Below are 16,340 nucleotides of genomic sequence, written 5' to 3' on the forward strand. Positions count from 1 at the left end.
GTGCTAAGTTCTGAGAATTAGCCCCAGCCTGGTCCCGCCTCTCCCCATTGCAAATAGTGCAGAGGGGCGGAGAGGAGGCAGAGAGGGGGCGGGAGCTCAGTTCCTGCTCCAGGCTCTGCCATCCCCCCCCCCCCCTTGCAGATGAGGACGACGTATATCGGCTCGGCGTGAAAACCGAGCCGATATATGTTCGTGTGAATCCAGCCTTAGAACGTTTTTATTTTTGTAAAGAAACTTAACAATTCTTGTGCTGAATAGACTTAGATTATAACAAATCATTTTTGGTTTAAAATGGTTATTTGATTTGTGGAAATTTATGACTTATCCCTGTGATGGGTTATCGTCATCTAATCAGTGGGGGTCCACTGCCCAGGATAGATCATCTGTCTGACCAGCTAGTTGAAGGGCTCATGTGATGTCCTTTGTCTATGCTGTATTTTTTGTTGCAGCCATTCTACCAAATGCAGAAAAGTATTAACAAAATCTAAACATCAAAGAGGCTGCAGCACTTGCAAGAGCACCATGGCACATTCAATCAGCTAATCAGCAGGGGGTAGAGGCTGTGGACTCCCACTGCTAAGATACTTTAAAGGGGCTTACTGAGAACTCCAAACAATGGTGGTAATGGGGGGATAGAGTATGTAATATAATTTAAAATTACATACTCAACTCCGTCTGTGGGCTGCTTCCCTGCCGCCGCTGGCCACTGCTCAGGTCTTCTGTTTACATCAGGTGCGGGGGTGACAGGTGTTGTATACTAACGTGACTGCTGAAGCCAATGGGAGGCTGGCAGGGACATCATCAGTGAAGTCCCATAAACCCAACTCGGGGCTTCTATATTAGAAACCCATGTGACAAATTTATAGGATGTCACCAAGTCTTTGGACCAGGTTGCGTCACCTGTCAGATGCCATGGCAGCAGACCATCAAAGCGGTGGTCCGGTGCCAAGGTGAGTATATTAGTTTTGGTATGTGGGACCAAAGGCTTTATAAAAGTAATAAATTAAAGTCTTTTTAATAGTAGCAGCATGTGCTGCAGATTCCTTTACCGCAGATTAATGATTCTACCACACAGTATTAACACACATGTAAACTATTTAATTTCTTATATTAAAAGATAATGGAAATACAATATAATAAATATTGTATATAGACAAGAAGATAGTCAGAAAAATGAAATCATATAACGTCAGAAATTATGCTGAAAAGTCAAGCATGATCTGTGCTTAAGGCCAATTACTGAATAACATTGTAAAATAGACAGGTGTCTTTTGCAAATACTTCTTGAAGGTTATTCCTTTGAGAAGCAAAACTAAGCTAAAATGCATATGACCGAAACAGCTGCAGTGGGGAATGGAAACTAAGGTGCTGGGTGGAAGAATAACACCAATTCCAGATCTTAATCTGAAAAAACTACAAAATAACCGTTTCTTAAATACCTCAGTAAGTGTGAAGACTAGGCCATATAATACATATTAATCTATTGCCCTACAGCCCATTGATAAGGTAGATAACCTTCATTGTACTCATACACATCTTTACAAATGCATTGCGCCTAGATTTCCTTACATTCTTCTCTCATCACAATATTCACCTGAAGAAGTGAGCACAATAATGATTAATTTGCCAAAATGAATCCATATTCATCACAAACTAGCTACTTTTATTCACTTCTGAAAAACTGACAATTTGATTGGCATAATGAAATTAATGAGCTGTAGTGTAATTCTGTATTTATGTGTAATTATTAGAGATGAGCGAGCACCAAAATGCTCGAGTGCTCGTTACTCGAGTCGAACTTCCCGCGATGCTTGAGGGTTCGTTTCGAGTAATGAACCCCATTGAAGTCAATGGGTGACTCGAGCATTTTTGTATATCGCCGATGCTCGCTAAGGTTTTCATTTGTGAAAATCTGGGCAATTCAAGAAAGTGATGGGAACGACACAGAAACGGATAGGGCAGGCGAGGGGCTACATGTTGGGCTGCATCTCAAGTTCCCAGGTCCCACTATTAAGCCACAATAGCGGCAAGAGTGCCCCCCCCCCCCCCACTGTCAGCATAAAGATCGTTCTCCTCTGCCACAGCTGTAACAGCTGTGGAAGAGAAGAACGATGTTAGCCCATTGAATTCAATGGAGCTGGCAATACAGCCGGCTCCATTGAAAGCAATGGGCTGCCGGCGAGCGCGGGATGAATTTTCGGGAAGGGCTTAAATATATAAGCCCTTACCTGAAAATCATCCTAAAATGTGTAAAAAATAAATAAATAAATGTCAGCATAAAGATCGTTCTCCTCTGCCATAGCTGTAAGAGCTGTGGCAGAGAAGAACGATGTTAGCCCATTGAATTCAATGGAGCCGGCAATACAGCCGACTCCGTTGAAAGCAATGGGCTGCAGCGAGCGCGGGATGAATTTTTGGGAAGGGCTTAAATATATAAGCCCTTCCCTGCAAGTCATCCAGAAATGTGTAAAAATAAAAAAAATATATATATATACACACTCACTCCCCTTGTCCCAGCAGACGGAGTTCAGCCACGTCTGGCCGGCAGTTCTCCTGAACTGCTTTCTGTAATATTCAGCAGGTGGGGATTTAAAATCCCTGCCTGCTGAATGAGCTGCCTCTGATTGGTCAGGCTGTAACCAATCAGAGGCAGCTCTCACTCACACCCATTCATGAATTCATGAATGGGTGAGTGCTGCCTCTGATTGGCTCAGTGCAGGGACCAATCAGAGGCAGCTCATTCAGCAGGCGGGGATTTTAAATCCCCACCTGCTGAATATTACAGAAAGCAGTTCAGGAGAACTGCCGGCCAGACACGGCTGAACTTCGGCTGCAGCGGAAAGGTGAGTATACATTTTTTTTTTTTTTTTTCTTTTTTACACATTTTAGGGTGATTTTCAGGTAAGGGCTTATATTATTAAGCCCTTCCCGAAAATTCATCCTGCGCTTGCCGGCAGCCAATTGCTTTAAATGGAGCCGGCTGTATTGCCGGCTCCATTGAATTCAATGGGCTAACATCGTTCTTCTCTGCCACAGCTGTTACAGCTATGGCAGAGGAGAACGATCTTTATGCTGACATTTTAATTTTTTTATTTTTACACATTTTAGGATGATTTTCAGGTAAGGGCTTATATTTTTAAGCCCCTCCCGAAAATTCATCCTGAGATCGCCGGCAGCCCATTGCTTTCAATGGAGCCGGCTGTATTGCCGGCTCCATTGAATTCAATGGTCAGTGCTTGTTTAATTGAGACTAGTACCGCGTGGTGCTCGTCTCGAGTAACGAGCATCTCGAGCACCCTAATACTCGAACGAGCATCAAGCTCGGACGAGTATGCTCGCTCATCTCTATTAATTATCTATATGTCTATATAATTATGTGTCTAACTCATTGCAACTTTTAAAAATGTAATAGTAACATATTGAAATTACTTTATTCAAGCTATTCTTATTCAAATTTCCTGTTATCCTGTTATTTGTTCATGATTTTGTGTTTGAAGATGATGATGATTTACTGTATTTAATGAAGCTTTATCAAGCTTGATAAAGGCGTCGCATGACGCAGAAACGCTTTGCATATCTTAATGTATGATTAGAGGTATGAGTTACCATGTTCTTTTTCTTTTCTGTACATGTGATTAATAAAATAGCTTTTTAAGGATCATTCGTTTTGAGGAAAATTCATTTTCCTCTTTGTGGACTTTAGAGACTGATCCATTGTAGCGCAAGCTTAAAGTTTTTTTTTTTAAATTCTATTTATTGTCTATACACATTTTTTTGCCAAAAAATTGGAGTACCCCTTAAATGCTGCAGCTCTCCAAGGAATTGAATAAATGGAAGAATCCTCGAAAGTAATTTGGTAAAGGCTCATCCGGACTCCAGGTGCAGGAGGGACGCTTATTAGTATCCTGCCTGACACCGGGTAAGCTAATTGGATTTTCTATTATATTGTGCACATATAGAGTGTGAGGCGCTCTCCCTGACTGTTGATTATTTTTTAATGAAGTGATAGTAAATATGAAGCTTTGTGTTTGCAGCCATCAATACAATAAAATACAAGTCACTGAATTGTATGCGGTTTTCTGTATGCTTTTCAGAACTGTACTTTACTGCACGCTTCACTGCTTGAGCTTCTGTGTAACTGATCCCATTCAAGTCATTTTTAGAGATATAACGAATTGTGGTGTTTTCAGCTTTAACATTTACTGATGGCAGCAGGGAAATGGCACAGCTGCATCCTGCTTTCAGTTTACAATTTGGAAATCCTTTTGTGAAAGGTCGCTAGGTGTCACTATATACTAATCTAAGAACTACATCTATTAAAGGGGTTGTCTCGCAGCAGCAAGTGGGGTTATACACTTCTGTATGGCCATATTAATGCACTTTGTAATATACATCGTGCATTAATTATGAGCCATACAGAAGTTATACACTTACCTGCTCCGTTGCTAGCGTCCCCGTTGCCATGGTTCCGTCTAACTTCGGTGTCTTCTTGCTTTTTTAGACGCGCTTGCGCAGATGCATCTTCTCCCTTCGGCTGGTCTTGGAAGCATCGGCGTTTTGGCTCCGCCCCCTTGTACGCATCATCGCGTAGCTCCGCCCCATGAGGTGTGCCGGTTCCAGCCTCCTGATTTCCCCACTTGCTTTCGCGAGACAACCCCTTTAATGTGTGAAGTGCAACCAGTGTTACATCAAGCTCTTTCAGTGCCCAAGACGGGCCATAAGTTTTGTTTCATTTTTTTAGCGTCAAGATCCTAAAGGTTTATCACATCTTAAACGCTAACTGCATATCTACAAGAGATGCCATAAGTGTTTTATACGTAGGGGTCCCCTTCTGCATACAACTGGAGAATAGAGATATGTGGGAGATTGCATTGTAATTTCTAAACACCTAAAGACCTTCACCTCTGTTAATACTGCATTGCTACTCCACCTGGCAGAATAAGACTCAGGAGACCATAATCTATATAGGGGATAGCTATGTCATAAATGGGGAAACCCCTTTAAAGGGGTAGTCGAGTTAGAATAGGGTATCAACCATAGATTAATGGGGGTTTACTGTCCAGGATCTCTGCTGATCAGCTGTTTGTTATGTTGGTATGTTTGTTCACTGAACTGATTTCTGCAGGAAGCAGATAGCTCTTTTTCCACTGTAGTGGCCAGGCTTGGTATTGCAGGAAGTCAAATGAATAGGAACTTTTATCTGCAATACGAAGCCTGAACACTGCAATGAGAACGGAGCTGTCTGCTTCCTGTAGAAAGCAGCTCAGTGCGCAAGCACACCAGTCCTGCAAATAACTGATTAGTGGGGGTTCCCATATGGCAGGTCCTCACTGATCTCCTAGAGAACTACTTTAAAGTTTAAATTTCTAGCTTCTGTTGGTTTTATGTCCTAGTTGGCAGTGTTCGGTGGTTAACATGTAACTGGTATGGGCCAATATGCTTATAAAGTGTTAAAACAGCAAATGAAGTTCTATAGTTCTGAAATGGGTCTACAGGAAATGCTTCAGGTAGAAAGTCCTGTCAGTAAGTGTTAGTCCACTTCAACCATGGTTGCCATTAAATACCTTTCCTTAAATAAGGCCTGTAGAATGGAGGATGTGACTAGTTTGGGGGGAATGTGTATTGGGTACTCTGTGAATGATATTTTAACTTTTTATCATAGTATTTGTTTTTTATAGATGCCTTATTTCAAACACTGCTGTCTTTGATAAGTTGGTAAATTTATTAAAACACTTGTATTATTTAATACTGAAGTTATTTAAAGGAGTTTTGTCATAAAAAAAAAATCTATACTTACTGCCCCAGACAGTCCTCTTACTGCATCTTCTCCTCGACGATCTTCTCCTGGCTCCTCCAGTCACCAGGACCACGTCACTGATAGCTGGCCAAATCTGCTTCTTCCTCTGATGTAGCGTCTGTTCTTGGAACTTTGCTTCCTGCAGGGCAGTGTAAGCTATGTAACTAGTGATGTAGTGTTCACTGCCTAGCGGGAAATGCAGAATGCTATGCTGGGCTATTGCCGTGACAGCGCAGTATCTTGCCACAAGCGTTCATGAACTATTGCCAGAAGACACTGCGCATGTGCAGCCACAGCAATAGCCCAGCATAAGATTCTGCATTTTCCGCTAAGCGGTGAACGCTATATGACCAGTGACGTAACGTACACTTAGCTGCAGGAAGCAGAATTCCAAGAATGGACGCTACATCATAGGAAGAAGATCCGGTTGGCTTGCAGTGACGTGACTTAGGTCACTGGAGGAACCAGGAGGAGAAAAGACAGTAAGAAGACTGACTGGGGGAATAGGAAAGTATATATTTTTTTTTCTAATGACAAAATCTCTTTAAGTAAATACATTTTATTTATCAAAAAGTGCTTTGTTATTGGAGGGTCTGGCCCTCATTAAGAGGAAACCCCAGTTAATGATTCCAGTATGATGTCTTTTGTGATGTTAAAAAGAAATTCCCCTTTGATATCCCAGAGAAATAAGTTGTAGAAATGGTAAGTTCAAACTACCAAGTCAGGAAGTTTCACAATACTGTAAAAATAATCTAACGTTCAATTCCTTTTCCTTGCATTTCCAAAGTTTGGTAATTTTTGTCACATGACTAATTTTCTAAATACATATTGTCGTGATTCAGTTAAACTTGTTCAGAAAGCTGCCAAACATCTGTTTTCCTACAGACATGCAATACCAGGAACACACTGAAGAGGGCACTCTACGCTTAATGTTTAGGAGAAAACAAGAAAGGAAAAGAGAACAGTGATATTTCATCAATACCATTAAGCTGGTTTTACTCATTTTCAGAAAGCCCACATTTATCATTGGCTCCACCCTGAACACTAATCAGCAGTGAATATATGTCGGCTTCTCCAGTGTAAGATAGTAATTTCTTGTATTCACAGTAAGTGAAGGTAAACATGTCTGGGATAAACATGCTGCATATTTACCACAACAGGAAAGTAAAAAGAAAGTCACGTAAGGATGGATCATATGCTCTTCTTCTGCTATCATTCTTCTAGTGTTCTATAATTCTATATACATCTATTTTTAGTTATACATGTACAGTATTTGTGTTTGGGACAGGTTCATTCCAATCACTAAGACTGCTGTTACAAGATTAACCAGCAATTGCACATTTCTGAATAGCAAACCTGTCCATTTACATAGTAGTACATCCTATCACATCAGTGGGTCTCAGGCTGCAATACCACCTGGGGCCACTGCGCAATGTGCGGAGCTGTCTACTTCTGTGGAAAGACTGCTCCATTCACTCAATTACCATCCCGGGAAACAAGCGGTGGACCTCTGCCAATCTGCTATTAATGATCTAGCCTTAGGATAAGTCATCAATACCTAGGAGTGGAAAAAACCCTTTAATGTTCGTCTGTGAATTGCAAAATTTTTGCAGTTAAAGTGGCATTAACACGTTAATGGCCCCAATAAATCTTTTTATTGATTTTGGTTTTGCCTGTAACTGAATAACAAATCCTAAAATGCAGAATAACGTTGTCCGCAAGAGCTCAAACTCCAAAAATAGTAGATAGTGGTTTAGTAGCACTTCTGGCAATTTAGCCATTTTGCTTAATTCTAGAGAATGCAGATGTGTCCTTCCCTCTTTGCTGGATAAGACCAGATGTGTGTCACAAGATAACCAGCTTTACAAAACAATATAATTCTGAGATACTGTGTTACAAGTTGTCTATCCTACATGTGTGGATTGTGAGCACTCCATGGTTGTGCTACGAATCGCAGAATTCAAATTTTTTGCTAGCATGCCACAATATTGTATGAAATTGGTTTCATGAAATAGTACAGTTCTTCCTTAGAGATGAGTAAACGTGCTCCTTTAGAGCAATTGCGTGAACGAGTATCGCTTTTTTCGAGTAACTGCCTAATTGGGCGAAGAGATTCAGGGGGCACGGGGGTGAGCGGAGGGAGAGAGAGAGCCCCCCCCCCCCCGCTCCAACCGCCGCGCTCCGATGCCCCCTGAATCTTTTCGCCAGAGTAGGCAGTTACTCGAAAAAAGTGATGCTTGTTCGAGTAATTGCCCTAAACGAGCACGTTCGCTCATCTCTATTCATCAAATTAGAGATACCACAAGGGTGGGCACATCTGTAAAGCAAAAATAAAGCCCCATGTGTTGTAAGAATAAGATAAAAATGCATCAAAAGCTGTGCACATAAGTCGGCTACAGATATATAGCCAACCACTTAAAATGGTAAGGTAAATATGGGTAGCATTGTTGACCCATCATTAATACTGCCCCATCTCCTGTTGTGCCATTATTAAAAATGTTGCCCCTTGTTGCCCCATCATTAATAATGCTGCCCTTTGTTCGCCCCATCATTAATAATGCTGCCCTTTGTTCTCCCTATCAGTAATAATGATTGCTTTTATTGCCTCATCATCAATAGAGCTCCCGCTTGTTGCCCTGTCAGTAATAATGCTTCCTCTTGTAGCCCTCCATCAGTTACAACACTTCCGCTTGTTGTACCCATCAGCAATAATGCTGCCTCGGTCCTTCTTATGCTGCATAATTTAAAAAAAAAAATAATATACTCACCTTCTTCCTTCCTGACTTCCAGGTTGCATGGTCACATACCACATGACCGTGCAATTGGAAGACAGATAGGAACATACTGGGGGAAAAGTGAAGGAGGTAAGTGTACTGTTTTGTTTATTTTTTTTTTTTTGAACTTCATCGTCTCCACCAGCCTATAAGGGAACGCTGCTGCAGCGGTAGTTGAGGTCGGCCTCAGGATATGACTGACACACCAGGAGTTTTCCTGGTGGACTAAATGGCTAATCGTCTACTGGTGTCGCAGCCCCCTAGCAGGCTCGCCCGCCACCACAGTTGGGAATCACTGGTGTATACTGTCAATCACTAGGCACCAATACGTAATCAATGTGTTAAAACCCATGTGAAAATATGAAATATGCAAATAAGAAAAGTCGCGTATATAAATGCAAAACAGTAAAGTACATGAAAAAGGAGCGATCTAACGGTTAAACACTTTACTGCACTCTGGTACTTTTGCCTGAACCACTGATATGGCATCATATATTTTGTGTATATATTTGCTGTATGTGCTTGGTAAGTACCGTATATATTACATATACATAGGAAAGATGCTACTTGAAACATATCATGTATATACTAAAATATATTATTTTCTTTTTAAGATCGCCCAGTAGAGTCTGCTCCGGCGCTAAATCTGAAACAAACAGAGATTGTGCAGCCTGGGAAATCTGTAGAGTTACAATGTGAAGCCATTGGGTACAACATAAATGCTCACCACCTCAACTGGGTCAGACAGTATCCTGGCACTGCAGCTATGGAATGGATAGCAGCTTTTAGAACAGGATACACCACTTATATACATGATAGTTTTAAGAACAGAGTCACGCCATCCACACGTGGGTCTGTCGGTCTGCTTAAAATTGATAATCTGGTACAGTCAGACAGCGCTATGTACTACTGTGCCAGTGACACTATGAGGAAGTTCTACCCAGACACTGTCAAAATATCCCACAATGATGCTCAGCCAGCGTGTTTTGTGCTGATTCTAAGTATAGAACATCCCTCGATAATTCACACTTTGTTTCCTGAGTCTGATATATACTGCCGGGAACCTTTTACAGAGAAAGGACTGAATCATTTACTCTATAGAACTTTTGACAGCACCCCAAACTTGTTACAAGCTTCTCATAAATGTTGTTAGGTGACCATCAAGGGGTTTTTATTTGCAGCTAAACAACAATATTATTAGTAGAAGATAAATAGAGAATTATGTAACAGCGGAAGTCAAGTCAATAAAGGTTAATCAGTTCTATTAGCCGTCTCTTGCTGGATTTTAACCATGTGATTCATAAATGTATTATTTTGCTACTTCTAAATAGGTTATTGGGCATTTGTACAGGAGTTTAATCTAGTATTATAACAGTCTTTATTAGGGTGTTTCATTTTGCCAAAGATGTGATTTTCATATGAATTTGCTTACGCCCTGAGTTTCAGTGATGTAAAACATACAGATGCCAAATTTCAAGAAGATTGAATAATATTTAAGGGTTGCACACATTGATCACTTTTATATCAAACTAGCGAAATTTCTAATATTGAAGTGCTTTGTACTTATGAGCTTCTCATGTATTTGTCTATTTTACAAGCAAGTACTTCATTTATAGCAATTGCGAGGAGCCTTGTCCACGATGTTTCAAAAATTTCCGTATCTCCAGCTACCGTTTACCGAGTTCGGGCGATCAATATTAGTAAAATGGCAAACAAAAGCAAAGAGTGACTCTTTTGAAAATCCTCCTCATTTGCTCTTACATTGGGATAGTAAACTGTTACCCTCAGTTTCCCATGGGAAAGTCAAAACTTTGGAAGATAGAGTTGCAGCTCTAGTGTCTGGCAAAGATTTTGAGCATTTGCTTGGCATACCTGTTACCCTGAAAGGCACTGGTGAGCAGATGGCTGAAGTAGTTATTTGGGAAGTGGAACGATTTGGGCTACGTGACAATATCATCGGTATGTCTTTTGATATTACAGCATCTAATTACAGGACTTATCCAAGGGGCATGTACCAGAATTGAAACGGAATTCGGATGAACACTGTCGTGGTTGGCTTGCCGTCAACACACCCATCAACTAATATTGAAAGGAGTGTTTGAGGAGTGTTGTGGTATACCATCAAGTGGTCCTGACATCCAGATTTTTCAGAAGTTTCAAAGTCTGTGGGCTTCATCTACGTCATATACGACAATCACTGATTAAGAAAGCCCCGTTCAAAGCTTTCTAGTAGAACAATGAGTGAAAATGGTTAACTACATCCAAAGATTGCATCGTTCAAAGTTGATTCATATAACACATGTTTTGCCTATCATACTACCTATTAATCTTAGTGTCTAGTTTTAGTATTATTTAAGTTTGTGGTTTCTAGTTTTCCCAATAAAAGTAATTAACATTGAAAAATCATATTTTTTGCCTACTTTTACAAAACTGATCAAAGTGTGCAACCTCTAAATATTATCCAATCTTCTTGAAATTTGGCATACATATCTTTTACATCACTGAGACTCGGGGCGTAAGCAAAAAGTTTACATTTTATTTTTTGCCTTACAAAATGAAACCATCTAGTCTTTATAGATGTCATCATAGGTCGTTATTGCACAGCTCTTTGGAAGATCACTCTTTTTAGGATAATTTTTCTTATGTCACTTCTATCATTGTTTGATTATTTCCAACTCTAAAAGTCTTTTTCCACGACCTGATAATCAAGGATGAACAATTATACGCCCAATAATTGGGCCATGTAAATGTACAACAATCAGTCGATGGAACACTCGTTTGTCAACTGGTCATTGATTTTCAGCAAGCATAAAAACGCAGTTGCACATCTGCCCATGTGAACAGGCAATGTACAGCCAGCCTATGGAGACAAATGACTGTAGTAGTGATCGTTCATCTCTAAGTCTTTTCTCGGTCCATGTAGACGAAAATTGAACAAGCCCCAATTATATTGGGCCGAGAATTTGATCCATTGCACAATATAATTAACATCTAATGTGTATTGATTTAATTAACCCCTTCAGTGGCAGGTTTAGGTAGTCTTCAGCACATTTCAACACTGAATTTTAGGAGATTTTCCGGGCGTGCCATTAACAGGGTTAAGAGATCAATCTACTTGCTGTTCGCACATGTCCTGGGGAGGATTGCTATTTTATATGCTTTTAACTTTAAAAAACAGTCAGTGTTTCAGAATCTTTATTACACTTCACTCTGCTGAGTTACTGAATTTCCAGCTATAAAGAGCCACTTCTTATGGAACTCCTTGCTGCCCTCCTAGCTACATGAGCTGTCATGAGCCTAGGAGAAAATACTTTGTGCTGCTCTCCAGTATTGTGACAGCAATACACATACCAGACAAACATTGGATGCTGCCATGTACTGTGGCTTTCTCTTTGGGAACATCTGTTGAACACCTCCTGGGTGCCGCTGGGCAGCACACACTGCTGCTCCTATTTTTTTTGGCTGTGGTCACTCAACTGCAGTGACGCAGCTACAATACTTTTTATGCCCAAAATGGCTGCCCAGGGCTTAGGCCAATACACTATTCCCTGTGGAGGGGGCTGATCTTCTGGGTGGTGGCGTACTCTCCATGTCACCGCACACATCAATATGGGGGCGCAACCCCTCAACAGTGCTTCTGAGTGCTTGCTGCCATTCTGCTCGCTCCCCCTGCCTGATCACCTCACAGGTAGTGGAGAGGCTCAAACTGGAACCTCTGTGCATCTGGTAATAACTTTTGTCAGTGTTCTCCTGCTCCCCTCCCTGACTGTACCTCTGGCCAGCGGCAGAGGACTCCTCCCCCCTCTAGAAGTCGCTGCATCAGGCGGACAGACCTTATAGAGGCTGTAGCAACCACTATGTACAGAGTGGTGAGCTGCTCTCCTGCAGGACGGTGCACCCCTCTTACTGTGTGTGACCATGGTGTGGCTGTCTGCCTGCCACACTGTATCCTACCGTTTTTGGTTTAAGTTAAATACAGTATCACAACCAAGCTTAGTGCATAAATGCAGTACCAGAAACGAGAAATACATTTCTTCTTTATATGGCCAGTTTCAGATGAGAGTATTAAGGGTAGATAATACAGACAAGTCTGCCAGCTTGGCCTGAACTCACAGCATGACACTGACATATGAAGTGAGCAGGCTGAGAATAAATACAGGGGCATACCAAGAACTCATGGCGTCCTATAATAAAACTCAGAATTTGCAAATCCAGCCCCTCAAAAAAAAAATAAATATATATACTAGCTTACCTGTCGCGCGTTGCTGCGACATCAGAAGAAAGGAAAATCTAGGAAACTCGTTCTGATAACATTGAATTTACATTGTGTCATTTTTATTTAAACTTACTCATTTTCATATGGGAAACATTTCAAAGTGTAATTTTAATTCTATGTATTTAATCGAGTGCTTGTGGATATACAATATTTTTAGTTTTTCCGTCTGGTGCATACACGAATAAATCCGAAGTTTTTCCGACGCGTGAGCTGGCCACACACAGTTGTTTATGTGAGGAGCACGGATTCTCCAAACCTATCCCACACACTTGCAGCGATTGTCCTTGTGCTTTGTTGATGGTCATTGCAAAAGCGAGTCGCACCGGAAACTGTAAACGTTTGAATTCAAATGGCATGTCTGTTGGGATAATTGGAATACGTGGCAACAGAACATCTTCCCCCTTGAATTTCCCATTCAGAATTGTAGCTTCGATGACATTGTTCATCATCTTTTTCACCGCAAGTCTTGTACCGTTGCAAAGTTGTGGTGGATTGATGTTTTGGAGAAGAATGATAGGCACGCCAATTTTCAATGTTAAAACGTGCGGTGGCATACCTGGAAAATCAAGTCAATTCAAGAATTCCGTTGTGTTATTGACCACTTCATCTTGATTCATCACAGTATCGATGGACTTACACTACCGTTCAAAAGTTTGGGGTCACATTGAAATGTCCTTATTTTTGAAGGAAAAGCACTGTACTTTTCAATGAAGATAACTTTAAACTAGTCCTAACTTTAAACAAATGCACTCTATACATTGCTAATGTGGTAAATGACTATTCTAGCTGCAAATGTCTGGTTTTTGGTGCAATATCTACAAAGGTGTATAGAGGCCCATTTCCAGCAACTATCACTCCAGTGTTCTAATGGTACAATGTGTTTGCTCATTGGCTCAGAAGGCGAATTGATGATTAGAAAACCCTTGTGCAATCATGTTCACACATCTGAAAACAGTCTAGCTCGTTACAGAAGCTACAAAACTGACCTTCCTGTGAGCAGATTGAGTTTCTGGAGCATCACATTTGTGGGGTCAATTAAACGTTCAAAATGGCCAGAAAAAGAGAACTTTCATCTGAAACTCGACAGTCTATTCTTGTTCTTAGAAATGAAGGCTATTCCATGCGAGAAATTGCTAAGAAATTGAAGATTTCCTACAACGGTGTGTACTACTCCCTTCAGAGGACAGCACAAACAGGCTCTAACCAGAGTAGAAAAAGAAGTGGGAGGCCGCGTTGCACAACTAAGCAAGAAGATAAGCACATTAGAGTCTCTAGTTTGAGAAACAGACGCCTCACAGGTACCCAGCTGGCATCTTCATTAAATAGTACCCGCAAAACACCAGTGTCAACATCTACAGTGAAGAGGCGGCTGCGGGATTTTGGACTTCAGGGCAGAGTGGCAAAGAAAAAGCCATATCTGAGACTGGCCAATAAAAGAAAAAGATTAAGATGGGCAAAAGAACACAGACATTGGACAGAGGAAGACTGGAAAAAAGTGTTGTGGACGGATGAATCCAAGTTTGAGGTGTTTGGATCACAAAGAAGAACGTTTGTGAGACGCAGAACAAATGAAAAGATGCTGGAAGAATGCCTGACGCCATCTGTTAAGCATGGTGGAGGTAATGTGATGGTCTGGGGTTGCTTTGGTGCTGGTAAGGTGGGAGATTTGTACAGGGTAAAAGGGATTCTGAATAAGGAAGGCTATCACTCCATTTTGCAACGCCATGCCATACCCAGTGGACAGCGCTTGATTGGAACCAATTTCATCCTACAACAGGACAATGACCCTAAACACACCTCCAAATTGTGCAAGAACTATTTACAGCAGAAGCAGGCAGCTGGTATTCTATCGGTAATGGAGTGGCCAGCGCAGTCACCAGATCTGAACCCCATTGAGCTGTTGTGGGAGCAGCTTGACCGTATGGTACGCCAGAAGTGCCCATCCAACCAATCCAACTTGTGGGAGATGCTTCTAGAAGCGTGGGGTGCAATTTCACAAGCTTACCTCAACAAATTAACAGCTAGAATGTCAAAGGTGTGCAATGCTGTAATTGCTGCAAAAGGAGGATTCTTTGACGAAAGCAAAGTTTGATGTAAAAACAATGTTATTTCAAATACAAATCATTATTTCTAACCTTGTCAATGTCTTGACTCTATTTTCTATTCATTTCACAACGCATGGTGGTGAATAAGTGTGACTTTTCATGGAAAACACAAAATTGTTTGGGTGACCCCAAACTTTTGAACGGTAGTGTATACGTTGCCGCTTCGCCTGGTATTCCGTTTTGAATGCTGAAATTGATGGCATTGACATCGTTGTTGGTAACTGCTAATATAGCCCGTGCGCTGAGCCACTGATGATTTTTGTAATTCCGCGCGATATTTGGGAACACCTTTTGAATCAATTCGTCTTTGGTTGATGTCATCTTTCCAAAGTTTGTTGGCAATGTGATACATTGTGTAGATCTGTCAATTGGCATCTTCCCATTTCCAATATTCAGCAATTGTTTTGCAAAACGTTCGGCGGATGCATCATTTTGTAGTTGAACACGCATATTGGTTTTCAAAGTCAATTTCTTAACATGTCGCCATAGAACTGATGATTTGAGATATGCATTAAGTTCATCAGCGGGTGTTGAACGTGGTATAACTGGCAGAGTTTGTCGAAAATCACCAGACAATAAAATAAGTGCTCCACCGAAGGGCTGTGCATTTCCCCTCAAATCTTGCAGTGTACAATCAAGCGCTTCCAATGCTTTTTTGTGAGCCATTGTGCATTTGTCCCATATGATAAGTTCACAAGTTTGGAGAACTTTGCCCATTCCGGAATTTTTGGTGATATTGCATGTTGGCGTCTCAGTGGCTTGCAAATTCAAGGGCAATTTCAGTGCTGAATGTGCTGTTCGACCACCATCCAAAAGTGTTGCTGCAATTCCAGATGATGCAATTGCCAGTGCAATTTTATTCCGTGATCGTATAGTTGCCAAAATGATTGAAATGAAAAGTTTTGCCAGTACCTCCGGGCGCATCTATGAAGTACAATCCTCTGCTTTGATTTGTAATTGCTTTTATGATTGTGTCATATACAATGCGTTGTTCTGGAAGCAATTTTGGAAGATTCTTTTCAACAAATGTACCCAAATCATCGACATCGATGTGTGTTTCACGTTGCAAATCACGATCATAAGCGTTATTTGCAGCTCGATTCAGTGCACACATTCCCAACTGCACCAATCCTTTGTTAGCGATTGCCAAACATATATCCTCGATCGAAACTAACGCCTCATTATACACGTTTGTTGTGAATTGCATGTTCGGATTTGTTGCTCGCAAACGACGTAGGATGTCTTCACTCATGTAATCTTTGTATTTTTCCCAAAGATCTTTCGGATTGGATGGGAAACACGTTGTCAATATTATCGCAAATAACGTGCGTATTTGCTGTGGTTGAGCAGTATTTGATGCATCATTGAGTGCTGTGTCCCAATGGGCA

The sequence above is a fragment of the Eleutherodactylus coqui genome, chromosome 5, assembly GCF_035609145.1.
Source record: "Eleutherodactylus coqui strain aEleCoq1 chromosome 5, aEleCoq1.hap1, whole genome shotgun sequence".
In the NCBI taxonomy this organism is placed as follows: domain Eukaryota; kingdom Metazoa; phylum Chordata; class Amphibia; order Anura; family Eleutherodactylidae; genus Eleutherodactylus; species Eleutherodactylus coqui.